We start from the raw sequence: 19,921 nt of genomic DNA on the forward strand, positions 1-19,921 counted from the left end.
ATGCAGAGTTGCAGCAATGACATCATATATTTTGTGTAGTGTTATAGTTCTGTTCAACTTCAGTTTAATAAAAACTTTAAACTTTGCTCAGTTTCTGCGAGGAATTGGTTTTTTTTTTTTGTAGTTCTGTAGGAAGTTGTAAGGCTTCAGGATGTTTGAGCGGCATAGAAAGTTTAGCGCCAATTGCAAGCTACCGCTTGCATTCCAATTGGATTAAAGTTGCGAAAAAAAAACATTGCAGAACTCGTGAGTGCGCAAGTGGTTGGCCATTAACAACGAACAATGTGTAAGAGAGTGCGCGCGAGAGTGAGAGAGAGAGAGAGCGCGCGCGGCAGTGATGGAGAGCGCGTGTAGTGCAGAGAGCGCGCACAAAGTTGAATCCAATAAGAGTGTACTGCGCTGCGTTTCCTCACTCGCTAGCTCGCTCCCACACCGACTCAAATCTGCATTTGCAATGAACTTTAAGCAAAATCAAAAACAAACAAACGCACTCACTCACACACATGCACGCGTACCCCATGTGTACGTGCAAAACTTGTTTTTTAGCTGGCTTTTTCTCTCTTTCGCGCTGCTTTTGCTGCGCTCTACTGCGCTTGTAGAGCGTGTGTGTATGTTCTTGGTTGCGTTTTCTTAATACTCTCACTCTCTGCTGCCAGTGCTGTTGCGTTGCCGCTGCCGCTGCTGCTGCGGCTGCGGCTGCTGTTGCTGCTGCTATTGCCATCGACAGTGGTGGTTGCTGTGTTTGTGTGCGTGCCAGCATGTGTGTGTGCGTATGTGTGTGGCTGCGCCGCCGCCTGATGGGCCATAAACGCAATTTTTGAATTTCATGCTAGTCTATTCGGCCCTAGGTTTCGGTGGTGCTCGCAGCTCGCAGCAGCGCAGTGTTGTGTGCATTCGTCTCTCGTGTAACGTTTTCTATACCAAATAAAATTAAACAAAACAAGAAATGCAAAAAAAAACACAAAATTTATACAAATAATTTTTTAAAACGGAAACGAACTGCAACAACAACTACAAAATTTACGTGCACAAATTTTCTGCATAAAACAATTTGTCAGAAGCCGCTAAAATGTTAAACCAATACTAAATTTTATAAAATTGTAACGTTTATTTAAAGTGAATAATCAAATATTTTAATGCAAAGTCGAGCCAAACAGTGCAGAAAATATTCAGTTCCCAACAACAATAAATGTGCGTTTAAATTTATTATTTAGCTTTAGTTTTGTATTCATCAACAACAAATATACAAGCATACATACACGTACATACATATAATAGGTATCTGTATACTCAAGGCCTGCAACAAATGCAACAAATTATATGCAAAACTGTTCATGTGCGAGTGTGTGTGTGTTTCCACATACAATACCAATAAGTCCAGCAGTGATTGAAGGTAATTTTAATTAGCACTCACGAATTTCAACAACAAATACATTCGTAAATATGCGCCCCAGCTTAACAACAATATCGAATACCCGCGCAAGTGCATTTGCCAAGATGGAGCTTTTATGTGTTTTTGTCAAGTTTTTTTTTGTTATTGGGCCCAACAAATGCCAAAAATTTATCTATACACATGCATTTGTGTTAGTTAGTTTGTGTGTGTGTGCATGTTATTGTTGTTGCTGTTGCTGTTGTTGTTGTTGTACTTGATTTTTCACATAAATGGGGTTGCAACTCGAAAACGCAGAATAAACGAACAAACTTGTATGCATGCGGCAAACGACGAAAGGAACGTCTGCATTTTTAATCAAGAAACAACAATGGTAACAACCAAAACTGCCTGCAACAACAAGAACAGCAGCAGTAGCAACAACAGTGTGCTTGAATAATAAACAACCCTACTCCCCACCCCATTACCTCTACGGCCTATCCACGTACACCTATACAGCCAAATCCAACCAACTCAACCCCTTTGTGGCTTCTACGCGCCTCTGCGTGCGTGTTTGTTTGTGTGTGTGTGTGGATCTGTGTATATGCGTGTGTGTGTGTGTGTGTGGCTTGCCAAGTGCAAGCGGAAATGCACAAAAAAAAATTAATGAGCTGTAGGAGAAAAACTTGTGAAATGCCACTTGTTTGCCGATGAAGCCACAAGCTGTTGCAAGTGCAGAGTGGGGAAACTTTTTGAATGAAAATTGCGGAAAAATTGAAAATCATAATTTTCACTTCTCAATGAAACAATATTTGTTCGTTTTGTGGGTGTGTATGTGTGTGTGTGTGTGTCAATTCTTCACAACAAATAGTCAGCAGGACAGCCAAGAGGGGGCTTCTCAGAAATATTCAGAATCCCATAAACATCAGAGAAAAATCTATTACTCACCAAATTTTCCACTTCTACATCTATTTGCAGTCAAATGTCGCTGTGAAAATGTCGCCGCCAACTAACGGTTGTAACGGCCAACAACAAAAGCAACAAAAGCATCAGAAACTGCGCATGCAACAAAATGCAACGACAGCAGAATTTTTTGAACATTTAACAAACTAAGATAAGAGAGAAATCAAATTGAAGATGAACTGAGAGTCGTTGGCTAAACATTTTAAAAACCAAGACAACGCAGAAATTCGAATTGGCTAAAATATTTTGGTATAAACGAAAAATTATAAAAACAACATTTCAAAAAAGAAAAGAAAAGAAACAAAAACAATTTTGGCATTAAGCTGCGTGCAAAGTATGTGAGAAATACTTGTAATTATAAATCAATAATTTCTTTGGCTAATTAACTAAACAAAAATTTAAACATTAGAAAAACAACAACCGACGTCCACACGTGAGCATTTCTCGTCTATAAAAACAAACAACAACAACAACAAATCAATTCTAAGCAATTAAATGTAACTTAAAACCAAACCCAAAAGCCCAAAAACAGCATCAGCTAACGTCTCAATAAAAAAATTGTGAGGGGAAGAATATCAGCAAAAATTTAAGCCACAAATCAATTGGTAATATCTTCAAAATTATTGGTTCGGACATACCGCAATACTACACCAACACAGCAGCAAAAGCAACAGCAACAACAACAACTACAGCAACAACGTTAACAACAAATATCAACAGATACAACAACAACAACAAGCAAAAGCAGAAGCAGAAGCAGAACGTGTGTGTTAGTTTGCATAAAAATTTCGTTTCGACATAAAACAAAAAAGTAAAAAATAATAACAAAATAAAAAGGCAACAAAGAATATAAAACTGAGAAAAGAAAAGAACAACAGTCGCAAAGTTATATGTGGATGTGTATAAATAAATAAATATCGTCTATATATATTTAAAATTATTATAAACAAGTATTTGGTAAACACTTTTCCATACCCACATTATAATTACAAACTGAACTGTAAACAAAAACAATAACTTTGGAAAGTGCAGTGCAGTGTGAAAAAAAACAAACAAACAAAATTGTAACAATTTTTTATTGCATTTTACACCAAGGATTTGGATTAACGCGAAAATTTGCAATTTGGAGAAAAAGGTGAGTGTCGCAAAAATTCGAAAAAGGGAAGAAAATCCATTCAACGAATAATAATGTAAAGGAATTAATGCCAGCAAGTTATACCCTGTAATCGAAGGGTATACTAGAAAGTCGTAATGCTGCATGTACGAGTGATACATACAAGTATTATGAAGGGGCGGCAGACCCCATATTATAGGTGCATATATAATCAGCATGACATGCCTGCCTGTCTGTCTGTCTGTCTGTCTGTCTACCTGTCCGCCCGCCCGTACAACAACCAAGTGCTTTCGAGCCACATCAGCTAGCCTGGCATGTAGTCCTGTCTCAGCCATTCGCGGAGCGAGTTGTTTGCGAGTCATGCATACCGTATATATAGTACATATATGTATGTAGCTGCCATAGGGCCGATCGGCGGAAAGGTCACAGCCAATCGCATAACTTCTTTATTTATGGAGCGATCTTCGCCAAATCAGTTCCTTATAGAACCTCCCATGCAACCTCAATTTGTCAAACAACTTTGCGGCAAGCCAGACATTTTCCTAAAGTCATAGTTTGGGGAACACTGCCCTGCATCTGCATCTCATCCACATCCCCTGCATTTGGGAATTCTACAGAGCAGCGCCCGAGTATGCTTTTAACTATCGATTCGAATAATCTCGCTGTCCCATCGGACTGTTTATCGGAAAAGCACTTTGTGCTTTGTTTTCAAATATAAATAAAATATGAAGAATTTAATGGGAAGACTAATTTATTACCCAGGAGATGCCAGACAAGCTTTTCGATTCCTCACTAGACAAGTTAACTGAGACTTTTGAATGCAGTAGAGAGAATATCGATAAGTGAATATATGTAGTTGGTAAAAAATGTATATGTTCTGTAAATGGAAGAAACTAACCATGTGCTGCTGAGTAGAAAGTATATTTAAACCATTTCTGATACTGACTATATTATATAGATTAGATAATCTATATCGAATGTTATTGTTTGTTTTATTGAATATTTTTTTGAAAATTATAAAATTCGTCAACTGAATTTAATGTACTAGCAACATAAGTAATTGACTACAAGTATATATCTGAAAAATGTGCTGATTATTTTGAGGGATAAAACTCTGAATGAAACTCTCTTCACAATTTTCGTGTCGTATTTGGTCGTAGTTGGTCGTAAATTGTAAGCCAATATTTTTGGGAGTTCTTTCTATTATATTTCCAAATTCAGATCAATCTGGAATTTTCATTTCTACAGTAGCTCAATTTTTCTATAAGTGTTTTTATTTGGATATGTAGGATCTAATGATCTAATTAGCGGTTGTTTTCGTATCTCTAACTAACTGGTACAAGAGTCAAGAAAATAAATGCATATGTATGTATTTATATTTGCGGAATCTATCATATTGTTAGAACAGTAATAGTTTTAATGAGTTTTCCTTAACTTTCATTCAGGGAAAGACTCAAAATGTTTTGCAGAGAACACCGCCATTGTATATGTGCGAGTATATAGTTCGACTGTCTTTCAAAATTCAAATACAGTTCATTTCGAAAAACATAATTCAGTGAAGATTTAGATCCAATTTCTATTCGATCGACATTTCAGTTTCATTGCTTGTTTACAAATTTTCGGATTTCTTAAATAATATATTTTATTTATGATTCTTATTATATTTTCTTCATTTTGAAATTATTTGAGTATTTGACTTTAATATTTTATTCAATTCAACAATTAATTTTTGGGTTCTTTTAATGGAAGTAAGGGCTGCAGCCATGAAATGAGTTTAAGTTTATAACTTAATAAATATTTCAACTAATCTTTTACAATATTTTAATTGAACGATCTTTCAAATGTTCAACATTTTTAGGCGCTCGAAATATATTATGTAGGGTGTAGAGAACGCATTGAAAGCTGCTCCATTGATTGCCATTTAAACAGCCACACACAAATTTCGTTTCTTAAATTGCAACACTAATGTTGCCAACTTTGGCGCATATATACAAAATACATATTTATACATATAGAAATACCTATGGTTTGTCCAATGCTGTAGTTACGAGCCTAGCAACAGCGTTTTCGAAAGTTGAGGTCTGTTTCAAGCCATCGTCGTCGCAAACATTCGCAAACAATCAGAGGCCGAGTGTGCGAGACTTGCGCATAATGCGGTCACACAAACAAACATAAATATACTATAGTATACTTGTATATAGTATATAGTATATAGTCTATTCATATGCATGTAATAATAATTTATGCCAACCATTTAACAAACAGCCTCTCAAAATGTTGTCTACGCACTTGGCGCATGAATTATGAAGTGTGCGTATTTCGTTGTGTCCTCAGCAGCCTCAGCAGTGCATATTAATAACAATTATGCGTGAAGCGGGAGAGGGAAACAAAAAAATGAAAAACAAAAAAAAAAGCAAAAGTTGTCTTAAACAATATTTACGCACTTTGCAAGCGACCGACGCACACACACACACACACACATACACACCCCTTTGGCTGTGAACTGCAAACATTTCGTGCATAAATTAAATAAAAAAATATTTTTTCTACTCTTGCCTTTCTGTTGCTTTTGTTGTAGCCATTGTTGTTGTTGTTGTTGTTGTAGTTGTTGTCCAACTACGTCGCTCGCTTCGCAGCGCTTTTAGTGCGTCTCGCTAATGCGACACACAACCCCCTTGCCGCCTCTGCTGCAGCTACTCAGCCGATGTTGCTGCCACGCTGACCTACTTAGCAGCCCAGTCGCTGCCACTTCCGCTGCCGACGTCGCTGCTGACGCTGACGTTGCCGTTGCCGTTGCCGTTAAAGCCGCCGTCGAGCTCAAGTTCCAAATTATGCCTCTGTACTTTTTTTTTCTTTTTGAACCACTATGCGTGCGTTTTAAATATAATGCGACTGACTGCCTGACTGTCTCCGTACTTGTCTGTCTTTCGTCTTGTTGTTCGTGTTGCTGGTGTTGTGTTATTTTTCTGGGTCTTCCGCATTTAATTAAATGCACACAACTATAACGGCGACTAGAGCATACAATTGGTACGTTTCTCTACTACAGGCTGCAGGCGTGGCAGTTCAAATAATACATCTAGTATATTAAGATAAGCCGTCTATCTGGGGTTCTTAATTCATATCGGAAGCCTTGCCATCATCTAAATAGATAAACGGGAGTCGAACGCAACCTTCCAACCTTTCTCGGATACACAAAGAACTCCATGCATAGACTACCTCCCTACGAGAGACTACGAACCAAATTATTAAAAACAACCGTAAACTCAAGAATCACACAAATCACAATCCATTTTATAGAGTCCCCTACCTTAAACATAGGCATAGAAATAGCCTTGACTATTTAATCCTTGAAAGAATTTCCCTGGCCGAGTCGTCCTTCTCTAAAGATATTTCTGCAGTCCACAAGGATGCTACCAATCCTAGCTTCAAATACTCGTTCAGACGAAGACTCTTTCGAAATTGCTGCTCTGCGAAGCAGATTTCTTCAGTGAACTCCGAAAACGCTTAACTTACTTATTATTTTTCTGAAGGATCTATGTATGTATATAGAATTAATTATTATTATTTGGCCCCATTAATTATTGAAATGTGTCATTCTGAACTGATATAAGAAATACTTTTAATGTTAAGACTAGCTAAGAGGGTGCATTGGTGCTGATCCTAGCCATAACTATTGCATATGCTGAGGTCAAATAATGAATCCAATTAAATCAATAGCTGTAGCAATATAAATCAAGATATATAGAAATGAAACCCTAGACTTTTCAGAAGTTTCGAAGAGTGTGAAGCCGATTTCTGCCCAGGCCAGAGTTGTGGCTCACAATTCCACCCAATAAGCCTATTTATTGTGAGTTATATCAACTATATCTACTCTGGAATATCGTCTGCACTCTAGAGCTTGCTTGAAGATGATCAAAGATTGTTGTGCCCAACCAATGTTCCCTGAAACAATTTTTGTAGTAGAAGTAGCCTTCTCTGGCCATATACCCTCCCTTGTGTGCTTGTTCGTGGCTGCGTGCGCTTTGCTGCATTTTCACTTTACGGGCAATTGTCGGAAGTTCACGTGGTTTCTCACACACTCACAGACACAAACACACACACACATACAAATGCATGCACGTGCATTTTCATAATGTGTCGCAGCCAGTTTTTCCCAGAATAGACAAAGGTCTAAGCTTGCTTTTTTGTGGGGAGCAGACAGCGCGACTTTTGTATTTTGAATTTAGTTGTTTTTAGTTGTTGTTTTGTTGTCATTTTTGTTGTTGTTGCTGCTGTTGCAATTGTCAAAGCCAAAAGCCAGAGACAAGCTTACGAAATGTTTTCCATGCGTCGGCACTTGTACAAAGTGCGTGTCCCCCTCCCTCCCCAGCCCTTTACACACTCTTCGTAGTTTTCGCGTCTCGCACTACATGCTTTTGTTTAGTGTGCCTCTCTTGAATGCATTCTGTGGAACAGTTTTTTGTGGCGTTTTATTACTTGCCACTGCAGTTGTTTGAATTTTAATGTGCAGAGCTAAGTCAGCGCTTCTCCGAGTAATACGACAATAATAACAACGGTTCGAGTAATGGGCTCCCGACCCATTGTTATTAAGTACACTGGCTTGGACTTCTGTCTCATTTCGTTTTATATTTTTTGTAGTGCCATGCAGCTGTATGTAAATGGCCCAACATTTGGGGCAATGTGAAAGCTAAATTGAGCCATTTGGCCATAATTACGACTCAATCAGCAACAAGGATACTGCCTTTAAATAAAATGATAACCTTATTTAAAACATTTCAGTCATTTATGTGGACAAGCACCTTAAATATAATACTTTTCCATCGCATCAATAGCGTTAGAAAAACAACACTATTCTGATCGATTGAAGCGTCTGTCGAGGGGACCGGGATGACCGCTTGGCTAGAAAAACATAAAACTAGATAAAACCATTATTTAGCTTTTATTTTACAAACTATTAATCACAGAATGCAGTCCTTTTAAAATAATATTCACAGTAGAGCCAGAAAGCTCTCCTTAAAAAAAAGACTTGAATCTGCTTTTAAAGGCTCAAGCATATATAGGTGAAGAATTTGATTTTAATTTGTATATAAAATATTTATAACACCAATGCTTATGCAGATCTGTTCACAGATTACTTCTCGCATATGCCTGATCAATCTTTTTTCCTCATTAACATACTCGTATGTACATATGTGGAAGTCTTGGAATTTTAGTTTCGATTATGTTCACTATACCAGATAGCTGATAAGGGAATTATCAGTTCTTAGAATAACACAAATTTGTTTAGCTTTATATACATAAATATGTACTTGGGAGTATGTATATTGATGTAACATAAACTCATGTTTGATTCTTAGAAAAATAATAGTTTATTTTATTCATTCAAATAATAATATATAAAATACAGTTACATGCATTCAGATACAATGGTTCAGACCACCTTTACTTTTGCCGTATGCTCGTCATATACATACACAGATATACATATTTACTTATGTATAATATACATATATATATATATATATATATATATATATATATATATATATATATATATATATATATATATATATATATATGTACATACTTGTATGTATGTACATACACACAGTGCGGAGCAGTCTTTGCTAAATACAACTTTTCGGTAGGCAAATGCTTAGTGCAGATGACCAAAAACAAAGCAGAAAAAACAATAACTAAGAAACGAAACTCACTCGAGCGCCATGAAATGCGTTTTCTATTTGTGCAAACTATTGCGGCGACTATCGACACACATGCATGCATACATACATATGTATAGTATGTACATACATACATGCTCATGTGTATTTACACACCCACATGCGCACTTCACATACTATACATAGTTGAAGCTTTTTCTATGCATGTACATACATCGTCAACGCCTCCACCCACTGTCGACCTCTCCCTCCCACCTTCCCCATTGACTTGGAGCCATTCTGCGTAGGCGCAGCATTTTAGTTCGTTACGCTTTTGGCCTGCGTCACATGCACGCATGCAAAAGTTATCGTGTGTGTATTAGTATGTGTGTGTGTGTGTGTGTGAAATGCTTTTTGCAGTCAGAGTCTGCCAATCGGCCCACACGCATTAAGAGCAGCCAAGGCAGCGCGCAACAACAACTAGCAATTAGTTGGGAGAGAAAGAGAGAGAGAGAGAGAGTGGGAGAGAGCAGATCAGAGCAGCGCAAAGCAAGTTTGCAAAAGCATTGCACATATTAATAAACTCACATACACAAGCACTTAGAGAACATGCATGTATTGGAAAACGTGTCGCTACACACTCACACATAGATGACAGCATTTAGATAGAGCAACTGAGTTGTTAGGCCTATGGAATGAATAAAATGGCGCTTTGAGTGGCACTGACAGGTTTCTTTTTTGTATAAATACTCGTACATACAGATGAACAAATGTATGTATGTTGGAACAGACAATATTAAATATTTGCTGGCTGCTTTTTTTATGAATTCGTCTAGAGTTTGATAAGCATAATTAGCAGTTCATAAAAAACTGATTACCTCACCATGCACGTTTTGCTTGTGGGCTGGCCTTTTGCGATGGAAATTGCAACGCCATAACATTACAAAACCAAAAGCGACTGAAGAGCAGTGCGTGTACTGTTTTATAGCCCATTAACAAATTTTATTCAAAATGTTTTCGCATGTCCCTAATCTCTAGGCAGCGATGTGTTAGTTTGACAAAAACGAATGCATGCACACCGAAAAGGGGAAATAAAGTTAATGTTTCGACTTGCGTCATATGCCACCTCGCAATAATTATATAGAACTATTCACTTAATGACTAGACAGCAAGTTATACAAATCAATTATTGATAATCTTCTTTGAAATTGAAATTTGAAATCTAATACTTATTTCACAGATTATTTTAAGAAAGAATAAAAAGTTGCTGGCCCCAGTCGGCGCACTTTAGGGCGCAGTTACTTTAATAATCCCCATGTCTTACAGTCTTTTTCAATGTCAACACACAATCTAGGCATAAACATTGAACAAAAGCAATTCAATAAAACTATTTCCAGCACACGCCATACCACATTTATCAATTTAACGCTATTACATCACAGCATAGAACTTGGCTGATAATTTTCAAAAAAAAAAAATTCAAACTTGACGCACACTACGCATGGAAGGGCGCAACAAATAAATTAAAATTAACAACAGAATTACAAAAGCAGAGGCCACATAGGCATTTACGTATATACATATGAATGTATATACACTTGTCAGCTATGTATGTACATGTACATATGTACAATCAGCCGCCTTAGTCCGTGGCGTAGGCCAACGCTCACAACTGCAAATAGCGCAGCGCGAAATTCACGCATTTTTTGTAGATTGTGTCAGAGAAGTGTACGTCGTCTACAAAAAGCTTCGACAGCCCAGTCGAATATACAAAGCAACAAAGCATGCGCATCTAAATTATTATGGCGGCAGTGACTTCGCTTCCGTCTCCGCCAGCAAGCCGACCAGCCGACCAGCCAGCCTGCCTGCTTGCCTGCCTGGTCTACAATTAAATTGGCTCAAAGTGCGTGTGGTTCAGTACGAAAAATAGGGCAACGGGGGGAGGAGGTCGGCAGCAACTGTAGCAGCGGCAATAGAGCGCAAGAGGCCTGCACAGCAACAAAAATAAAACTACATTCAATAGTGGCGGCAACGGCAGCAGCGACGATAGAAAAAACCTTGAGGCTCGCACAACATAATTAAAAATGTGCGTAGACGCACACACACACACAAATACACTCTCAAATGACATTCACGCGCAATAAATATAAAAAAAAGCAAAAAAGCTCAACTGCAAATACAACTGAGGCCTACAACAGGCATCTAAAAATGGATTCAGTCAGCCAGTCAGCAGCGAAACAAGCGGCGACGTCGGCGTCACAAGTGTCAAAAATTCCTAGGAAGTACGAACGATGCAAACTGACTTTTCTGAGACACCAACACATGCGCAATGCACATTGAGAGTACAAAACAAGTAAAAAAGCTAAAGTCGGGTGTCCCGACTTTGAAATACTCTGTACATATGTTTACAACAATTATAGAAAATAAAAAAATTAAGAAAATAAAAAAAAAATTTGATCGATTTTACCTCTCTCGGTATTCGAACTCACGTAAAGGGTTTATAATTGCACATTTACATAGAAATTGCGCCTGTGTGAGTGTATGTATGCCTATGCGCATCTATTCGTGTCTGTGTAAGCATTTTCGCAGTCAACCAAACAGCAACATCAACAACAGCCGCGGGCAGCGCTTGAGCAGCGCTGCAGCAGCGCTGCATCAGCAAATATATTTATGGCTATAACTTCTTGTTAAATCGGTCTATCATAATGAAATTTGGCATACGGACACATAATAACTAACTGGAGGTATTTCCAAAATTTTAGTTCGAAATTCCAAGAATTACGGGAGTTACGATTTGCGGGGTAGAGGGGGGAGGGAGGGGAATTCCAAAATATACATTTTCTGCGTATTCACATAAGGCATCTGGGACTAAAATTTGGTGTTCTTAGGTCTTATAGTCTCCGAGATATAGGCGATTATACGAATGGAAAATCGGGAAAACCCCCATAGGGGGGAAGTGGGGGGGAAAATCAAAAAAATAAAACAAACTCGTATAGAATACACACATAACGCATCTTCGTGCAAAATTTGGTGTCTCTATCTCTTATAGTCTCTGAGATCCAGGTGTTCATACGGACGGACAGACGGACAGACGGACAGACGGACAGACGGACAGACAGACAGACAGGGCTAGATCGACTCGTCTCGTCATGCTGATCAAGAATATATATACTTTGTGGGGTCTGCCACGCCTCCTTCTGCCTGTTACATTTTTCAGCTCCCGCAAACCTAATATACTCTTGTACATTTCATGTACAGAGTATAATCAGCAGCAGCAGCAGCAACGAATATCACCCAACATGACTCTCTCGTTTTTCCCCCTCTCTTTAAGTTTTATGCTCACGCACTTTGTAACACTCGTGCGAGCTTTTCATGCACAATTTGAAAAGCTTTTTGCAAATCTAACAGTAGCTATACACACCAGCATATCGATCAGTCAGTTGTAGCCGCTCGTGAAGGTAATAAATGGGTTTGACGCGATAGAGCAGCAAGGAGATCGGCATGAAAAGGGGCGTGAAAAATATGATTGCAAATACGTGTAAGCATAACGGAATATGCATTATACATATGATTGAACCTAACCTTCAAACAACTTCATGTATTTATAGTAGTAATAGGTATATTAATTAAAGAATAGAAGGAAAAGTATGTTTTTATTTTCCGAATCTGGTTGTAGATTTGTTCCTTCGATATAAAAACAATTAGCAGCTATAGTTTTCTGCTTGCTTAGATTTGTTTCTTTTACATTATAAAACCAAGCTTCCGCTTTATTTCAAATATAATTGATCATTTTTAAGAAAGTTCCACAATTTTTACCAAAATTAAACGCCTCTCCACCTCCTTGTGGTGGTTTTTCCACTCTCTACTGCACATAAAGGCAATTAACAATACAAATTAATGAGATACAAATTGAAAATAACCGAACACGATCAATTGCAGACAGTCCTCAGAACAAACAATTCAACACTAGAGTTAGTAAGAGAATACGTTTCTTTAACCTAAATTTTACATCCGATTTGTAAGTCTGCATTTGAGATGTTGCACGATTCCGGTGCATTCCCATTTGAAAACATTTCAATAAAACCTACGGCGTATATTCTTTTCCAAACGCAACGCAAATTGGTATTTAATTGTGGTACCCTTTTTTCCAATTTGTTTTTAATAATAGCTAATTAAGTCAAGTATAATATACGCATATTAAACACAGGCACACACACACTCGGCTCGAGAACAATTTTCATGTTCATTGTTGTTGTTGTTGTTTTTGTTATTGCTCTTGTTGCTTGTAAATTGCCCCAATCTTGTACTGGCGCTACACCAACAAAATTCACAGCAGCAACAACAACAACAAGAAAACCGAAATCAAAAACAACATCGCCTTGTCGCTTTGGCCGCCACTTGAGAGCGCATTGTCACATCAGATTTGATTCCTATTCATGTTGTTTTTTTTTCTTTGGTTTTGTTTGGGCTTTTATTTCCACATTTGAATTTCGTGTATGCCCCTTTCACAATCCTCCCTCCCTCCTTCTCTCGCCCTCTCTCTTCCGACGTTGCCAGTGCCACTCCAAGCCAAGCCAAGTCAAGCAAAGACGCTTTGGAGTGCACTTGTCGCAGTTAGGCGAAGAGAAGTGGAACAAAAAGCACAAAGAAATTGTTAAGGAAATTAAAAAGCATAAAAACAAAAACAACAGCCACAACAACAGCAACGGCAGCTTCCGCACAGCACACAGACACACACACACACACACACACGAAAGGGTTAAAACACGCACTCCCCTCATTTTCATACCAGTGTGCAGCAAGTTACCGTTAGCATATTGCCTTTGTCTTTGCCCCTATGTTGTTGTTGTGGTTGTTGTTGTTATTATTATTATTATTATTGTTGCCAGCAGTGTTGGTTGAGTGATGTCTTAATTGCAGAGCCAGAGCCGACTGGCTGGTTGGCTGGTTGGCTGGCTTTATAACGCGATTGTTCCCATCTATTAAGGCTGAAGAAGAACCAAACCACGATCAGAAGGCTCTTCATCTCACATCCTGTGCTGGGAAAGAAGACCATTTGCTAAAACGTTAATAACACTAAAAATAATAATATCATAAGGGCTACTTAAGACTATACATGATTTGAAAATATAATATATTCTCTTATGTGTTATTTTGAAAATTTTGATTTGCAAAAAATACTAAAAGATTTATTAAAAGGTTTACCTCCCTAACTTTTCTTAAGCACTCATCGTTTATTAAATTAATTAGATATTTGAGTCACGAAAATAAAGAATAATTGAAATGCCTGTATTAGTTCCAATTGTCATGCGTTCTGTGTGAACATGAATGTGAAAAAGTCTCCTTTTGGTTTCCTAAATTAGTTTTCTATCGGCCGTGAAAAGGAAAGCTAAGAGCTATGGCTTAGACCGTCAAGTCCGCTTCAGAAGTGGGACTGCTTTGAAGGAGTCTAAATTTTGCCAAATCAAGTTTAACTTTGCTCCCATACGATTTCAGCTGAAGCTTCTATGGTAATGGAATTTCTTAGCATATAAGTACAGTGTACTTATGTACTATATACAAAATACTCTTAATAACCATCTGGCCGAAGCTTTTAACAATCTCATAAAGACAGGACTTTAAAATATTACCATAGAAGTAGTTGTATTAATTCATTAAATGCTAGCAGTTATGGCTTATACTTGTAGTTTGGCCTACTTTAGTCTGATAGATACATCTCCACCAGTTGCTTTAAAGATATAACGTTTGTGGAATAAGTTGAGGAGCACCACCACTTTCATATACAAGTAGTAATGCTATATAAGTGGTTGACATGCGTTCCTGCTTCTGACCACACAATTCAGTTATGCATTCTAATTAAATTTTTGCAATGCCACTAAAACAATTACAACTACTTGTACAGTGATGTCGGTTTTTTTCTCGCTCCTCCCCATGCGGCTCTAATGAACTTGCAACGACGTCAAAGCCCCGTTGCCTGGCTGCACAATTTCTAATTAGTGTGGGTAACAAGGTGGCCGGCATACGTCAGCCACTCTCTCAGTCATCCAGTCAGCTAGTCAATCACTCCAACCAGCCAGCCAGCCAGCCAGCCAGCCAGTCAGTCAGTCAGTCAGTCAGCCATGTGTGCAGCTAACCCTTGCACGCTCATCAGCGTTGACGTTGAGTGCACTTCAAAGTAGCAATTCAATTTCATGGTTACCAAGAAGTTCATCCCGTACTCTTTGTTTTTTGAGCTTAGCGGGCGCTTCTACGCAACCGCTTCTTGTGTAAAAATCACAGTCATAAAAGTGATTTGAGCCGGGCCCATACCATGCAGGTGAGTGCACTTGAGCACCTGGTGGGAGCACAGGTAAACAGGTGAACAGGTGAACAGGTGAACAGGTGCTCGATCTGCACGCGTTTTTATGGGCCCTATTCACACCGCACGTAGCGAAATCAGAACTGCATTTAATTAGACCAGAGCCATTCGGAAGCTAACACTGCAGGAGGGCCAGCATTTCAAGCGATCGAAGCGCCTTATCGGTGGCCATCGCTATGTAAATGAAACACCTTGCACGAACCCAACTTAAGAAAGAAATGTGGAGAACCACCCACGCATGACGCAAATATGCCTGAGAAAATGCATAAATTACGAGTGGCAAGCAGCCCCAAAACCGAACGAAACGAAACAAAACACGGCACATTGCAAGTGCATGCTAGTTAGCCGCAAACGAGTTTCGTAAGAGATGGGTTTGGAGAGGCAAACCAACCCAACCAACCCAACCGACCCAACCAACCCAGCAAACCCAACAAACCAACAAACAGAAAATGCATTGCTCCATGTACTCGAAAGTGTGACTTACAACCAAATTAGGCAACGGAGCGTGCAAAGCGACGAAGACGAAGAAGACGACAAACTAATATACATACATACATACATACATATGTATGTTGGCCCTGATATTGGTGGCTCTGAGTCAGCAGAGCGCAAAGTGCGCCAGACATCGTTGCAATGACTGAATACCCGAAACAGAAACAGAGACAGAAACCGACGCAGACACAGATACAGATACAAACAGCGAAGTAGATACAGATACTGCGACTGCGACCGCCTATCGTGCTGCACTCTTGACTCGGTTTTGGCTGGTTGCGTTTCGACCAAGCCCCAACCTTTGCAAGTGGCCCCCACCATGCACATTTTTGGGGGCTTTCCAATCACTTCCCTCAAAATAATCAAATATTTAGTGGCAGCCACGATTTAATTGCACGTCCATTGCTTGAAATGCATTTCTAAGTAACGTCGGCTGCTCCGGAACTATTAGAGGGGTACTCGTACTTAGCTTTGCTTACTTTTTTTGTGTTCCTCCTGTGTTCCATTTGGATTGCAACTGTTTTCTGGAGTTTGATCTGAGTTTTATAACACAAGCAACAAATGAGACGAATTTCCTTTCAACATTTTGTCCACCTTGGACTGGTTCCTTCTTTATCTCTTCCCATTCCACTCAAGACCCTTGAGAGAAATACGCTTCAAGTTCGTTCTAAATTCTTAATTAATTTGCTCAAAAGAATTGTGCAAATTGAGGAAATCTTTATGTTTTGGAGAAATTTCTTGCAACTCATTTGAATTGTTTTCCTTTCCTAGTTGATAGTAGTCCACGTAGGAGATTAGGTTTCTTTATGTGAGCGTCAAACAAGGCAGACTTGTGATGTTGATTACATAAACAGTTCCTACACAAATATATAATAACTTAATCCATCATCTAGGAGAAGCCAATTGCAACACAAAGTTGATCCTCTAAGCCAAAAGTTGGTTGCCCTTTCTCTTAGCGGATGGAGCGTTCTTTTCAGTTAAGATTCATTGATAAGTTACACTAGTTTGGGATTTCTGTTTGGAATATGTAGTATATAGGTTTGCCCAAATCGTTTTTCAGATTTCAATTTTGATTCTACAATATTTAAGTATTCATCGAATAATCACTTCTAAACGGCTCTGTCGCATTTAATTTAATTGTAAGATGAAATTATAGCCAGAAAATTATGAACTTAAAATTAAACATTATTCTAAATTTTGATTCTAAAATATGTAAGTGTAGGTTGAATGCGTTATGGGGTTGTTCTCTCTATTATTTTACATTCGATTTCCTTAATGGGAAATAAACACTTGGTTAAAGGTACAAATAATATATACTTAATCGTTTATTTCAGCGTTTAAATTTAACAAAATCCATGCGACAAATTCCTTCTGTCTTCACAACTCAACTTCTCTTTTCGATCTCTTTTATATTATCGATAATTCGTCTTTAAGTTAGGGCTGGACGAACATTAACGTACCAGGGCTACATAATCTTAAATAATACCTTATTCCTACATAAGTATTCATCGGATTATCATTTAATTTAATTGTAAGATCAAGTTATAGCAGGGATATAAAGGTTTTACCCGAAGATTATGAACTTGAAGTGAAACTTAAAACATTTTTAATTTTTTATCTTACAATCGTTTGGACAAAAAACTAACTAACCATGTTTTTCTTTGCTTTCTTTGCAGGTAAGCGTTGCTTTGCTTTTGCCAACTAATTAGGCCGTTAAACGTGAGGAGTAAGTTGCTTTTAAATATGTTTGCCTTTGAGCCTTCAACTGGCCAAGGAGGTTGGTCGCCTGCTGCCTAACGTTGCCTTTTTCCATGATTTGTCGCTATAAATTTTGCAATTAACGACAAATGTCACTTTGTCTGGCTTGCGGCAATGGCTACTGCAGCTGGAGCGGCAACAGCAACAACAGCAACAACAGCAGCAACAGTACGAGTGGCAGCAACGGTACGAGTGCTTGGCAACCCTTTATGCAGTGCTTTTAGCACGAGCAACGAACCGTGGCCGAGCCGAGGCCAAGCCGAGGGCAGCAGGGATCTCCCCGACGCCACCCACTTACGGTCTGCTCGTCCTGCAATTGCATTAAAAAGCATAAATTTACTTTAGCAGTCGACGTTATAAAATCCATTTATGCACTTCACTTGCTTCTTTTTCATGCCGCTTGCTCCACTCCCTCTTCCCCTCTAGCTCCAACTGCTGGTTAGTCCAGGCCAGTCCAGTCCAGTCCATCGCACCATCACTGCATAGTGGCTGGCCATGCAAATGCCGTCGATATGGCGTTGGCCAGCAGGCGTCGGCTTTGTGGAGGGCTGTGGAAGGCTCTCGCCTGCTCTGCCTGGTCTGGCCGGGTCGCCTGCAATCTACAATAATTTCAGATTTCTTTGGCGTCCTTTTTTGTGCTGCCGTTGTTGTTGGTGCTACACAAAAATGCCAATTTCTGCAGCAGGAGCAGCAGCAGCAGCAACAACAGTAAAAGGAAATGGAGGAAAAAACCTATGCACTTTTTGCAAAACTCTTTAAGCCCGCTCTCAGTTCCTCTCAGCTCTTCGGTCTCACAATGGGATACACACTCTAAGAAATGAAACTACGATTTTGTAACTGAGCTTCTAGCTATAGCTTCAATGAATTCGTTTCCAAAGACAGCTTCCTCTACTGGAATGCCTTAGGCCCCAATTGCTAAATGTTTCGTTGATGGGAAAAGTTGTCCAGCCTTTACAAATATATTTCTTACTGTATGAACGATATGGTGTAAAGAAGGGCCTACACGCTTTGACGAGCTCTACCTAATGCCGAACAGCAGAAATCCTGGAATTTCCTTTGACTTCTTGGCACTTCTTCGTGTAGCCAGCGAGACAGATACGCTCCTTTTGGGTTTCACAATTCGTCTGATCTTTATTTCACACTTGTGCTTATGTCTAGCTTATTCTATGTTATGTGTTCCATTATAATACTATATATACATTTTGCTTTTAATTAAGATGTAGCTTATATTCTACCTTGCTTGCTACAAGCACTACTACATACATCGGTCGTAGACTAGTCCTTGATGAAGTGTAAGGTGTGCTTAGCAATTTTTTTCTCCTCCAGATCCATTTGAGACGATAATTCTTTAAAGCTGCATAGCAACTCCATTATTATAGCTGGTTGCAAAGTAAAAAAAAAAAATACTTTGAACTAGCTTCCTTTCCATTAGTCCCAGATACAGCTTTCTTGCAATGTTCTACTCTTCAGTCAACACCTAGAAGGAGTCATCCAGCAAGGCCCCCAGCTAGAATTTCTCCCTACTTCAACTGCAGATAATACTAATGTTAATCTAGAATTCAAAACTACAAACCTCTCACATATTTAAGTGGGAACTATCACGACCCGAGGTTTTGTTTCCAATTTGTGAACATTCTACTCCACAGTGCACCTCCCCACAGGCTGTGTGTGGGGCTTGGCTCGTTGATGATGAAGTTTAATTTAGACACGAGTCGAGTGGTCGCCTGCAGTGCTGGCCATGTTGTTGCGCCCGCATGGCTGGCAGCCCAAAGGCCACTCACAGCCCCTGCGTCCCTCAGGCAGCCGGGGCGGCCAATGTGCCGGCATTTTATTGCATGTCATGCCTCCATGCACCAGCAAAGGCAACAGCAACAGCAACAACAACAATAGCAGGCCAACTTTTCTACATATTTTGCAGAGCCTGAGAGTGGCCGACTGCCAGGAGGAGAATTTTGAAAAAAGCGGAGCTACAATTTTGATGTCTTGCATTTGTAGTTGGTGCTCGTATTCTGGCTTTTTGCATTTCGCCTCTATTTCCCGTGCATATTTCGGCCATTTCACTTTTTAATTCTTTTCTGTTTTTACGAAGTCCATTTCCGGTTTGTTACAGCACATGGCGACCAGGCTAATACTCGTATATAATTCAGATTTTCTATTTTCGTTTCTGCAAAAGCTAAAAACTTCATATCCTTTTATGGGCGTGTCAG

At 39.1% G+C, this 19,921-nt stretch overlaps 1 protein-coding gene across 1 annotated transcript in view; it reads left to right on the forward strand.

Annotated features, from left to right (window-relative positions):
• Nucleotides 1-3,398: 3,398 nt before the first annotated feature.
• The window catches only part of LOC115630668 (zinc finger protein chinmo-like), a 62,634-nt gene continuing 46,111 nt past the window's right edge, over nucleotides 3,399-19,921 (forward strand). Inside the window, exon 1 of the mRNA XM_030527311.1 lies at nucleotides 3,399-3,467. The gene's annotated coding sequence lies outside the window, so the exon portion shown is untranslated. The remainder of the gene's footprint in view (nucleotides 3,468-19,921) is intronic.

Source organism: Scaptodrosophila lebanonensis, unplaced genomic scaffold (assembly GCF_003285725.1).
Source record: "Scaptodrosophila lebanonensis strain 11010-0011.00,11010-0021.00 unplaced genomic scaffold, SlebRS2 tig00001410-arrow-pilon, whole genome shotgun sequence".
Classification (NCBI taxonomy): domain Eukaryota; kingdom Metazoa; phylum Arthropoda; class Insecta; order Diptera; family Drosophilidae; genus Scaptodrosophila; species Scaptodrosophila lebanonensis.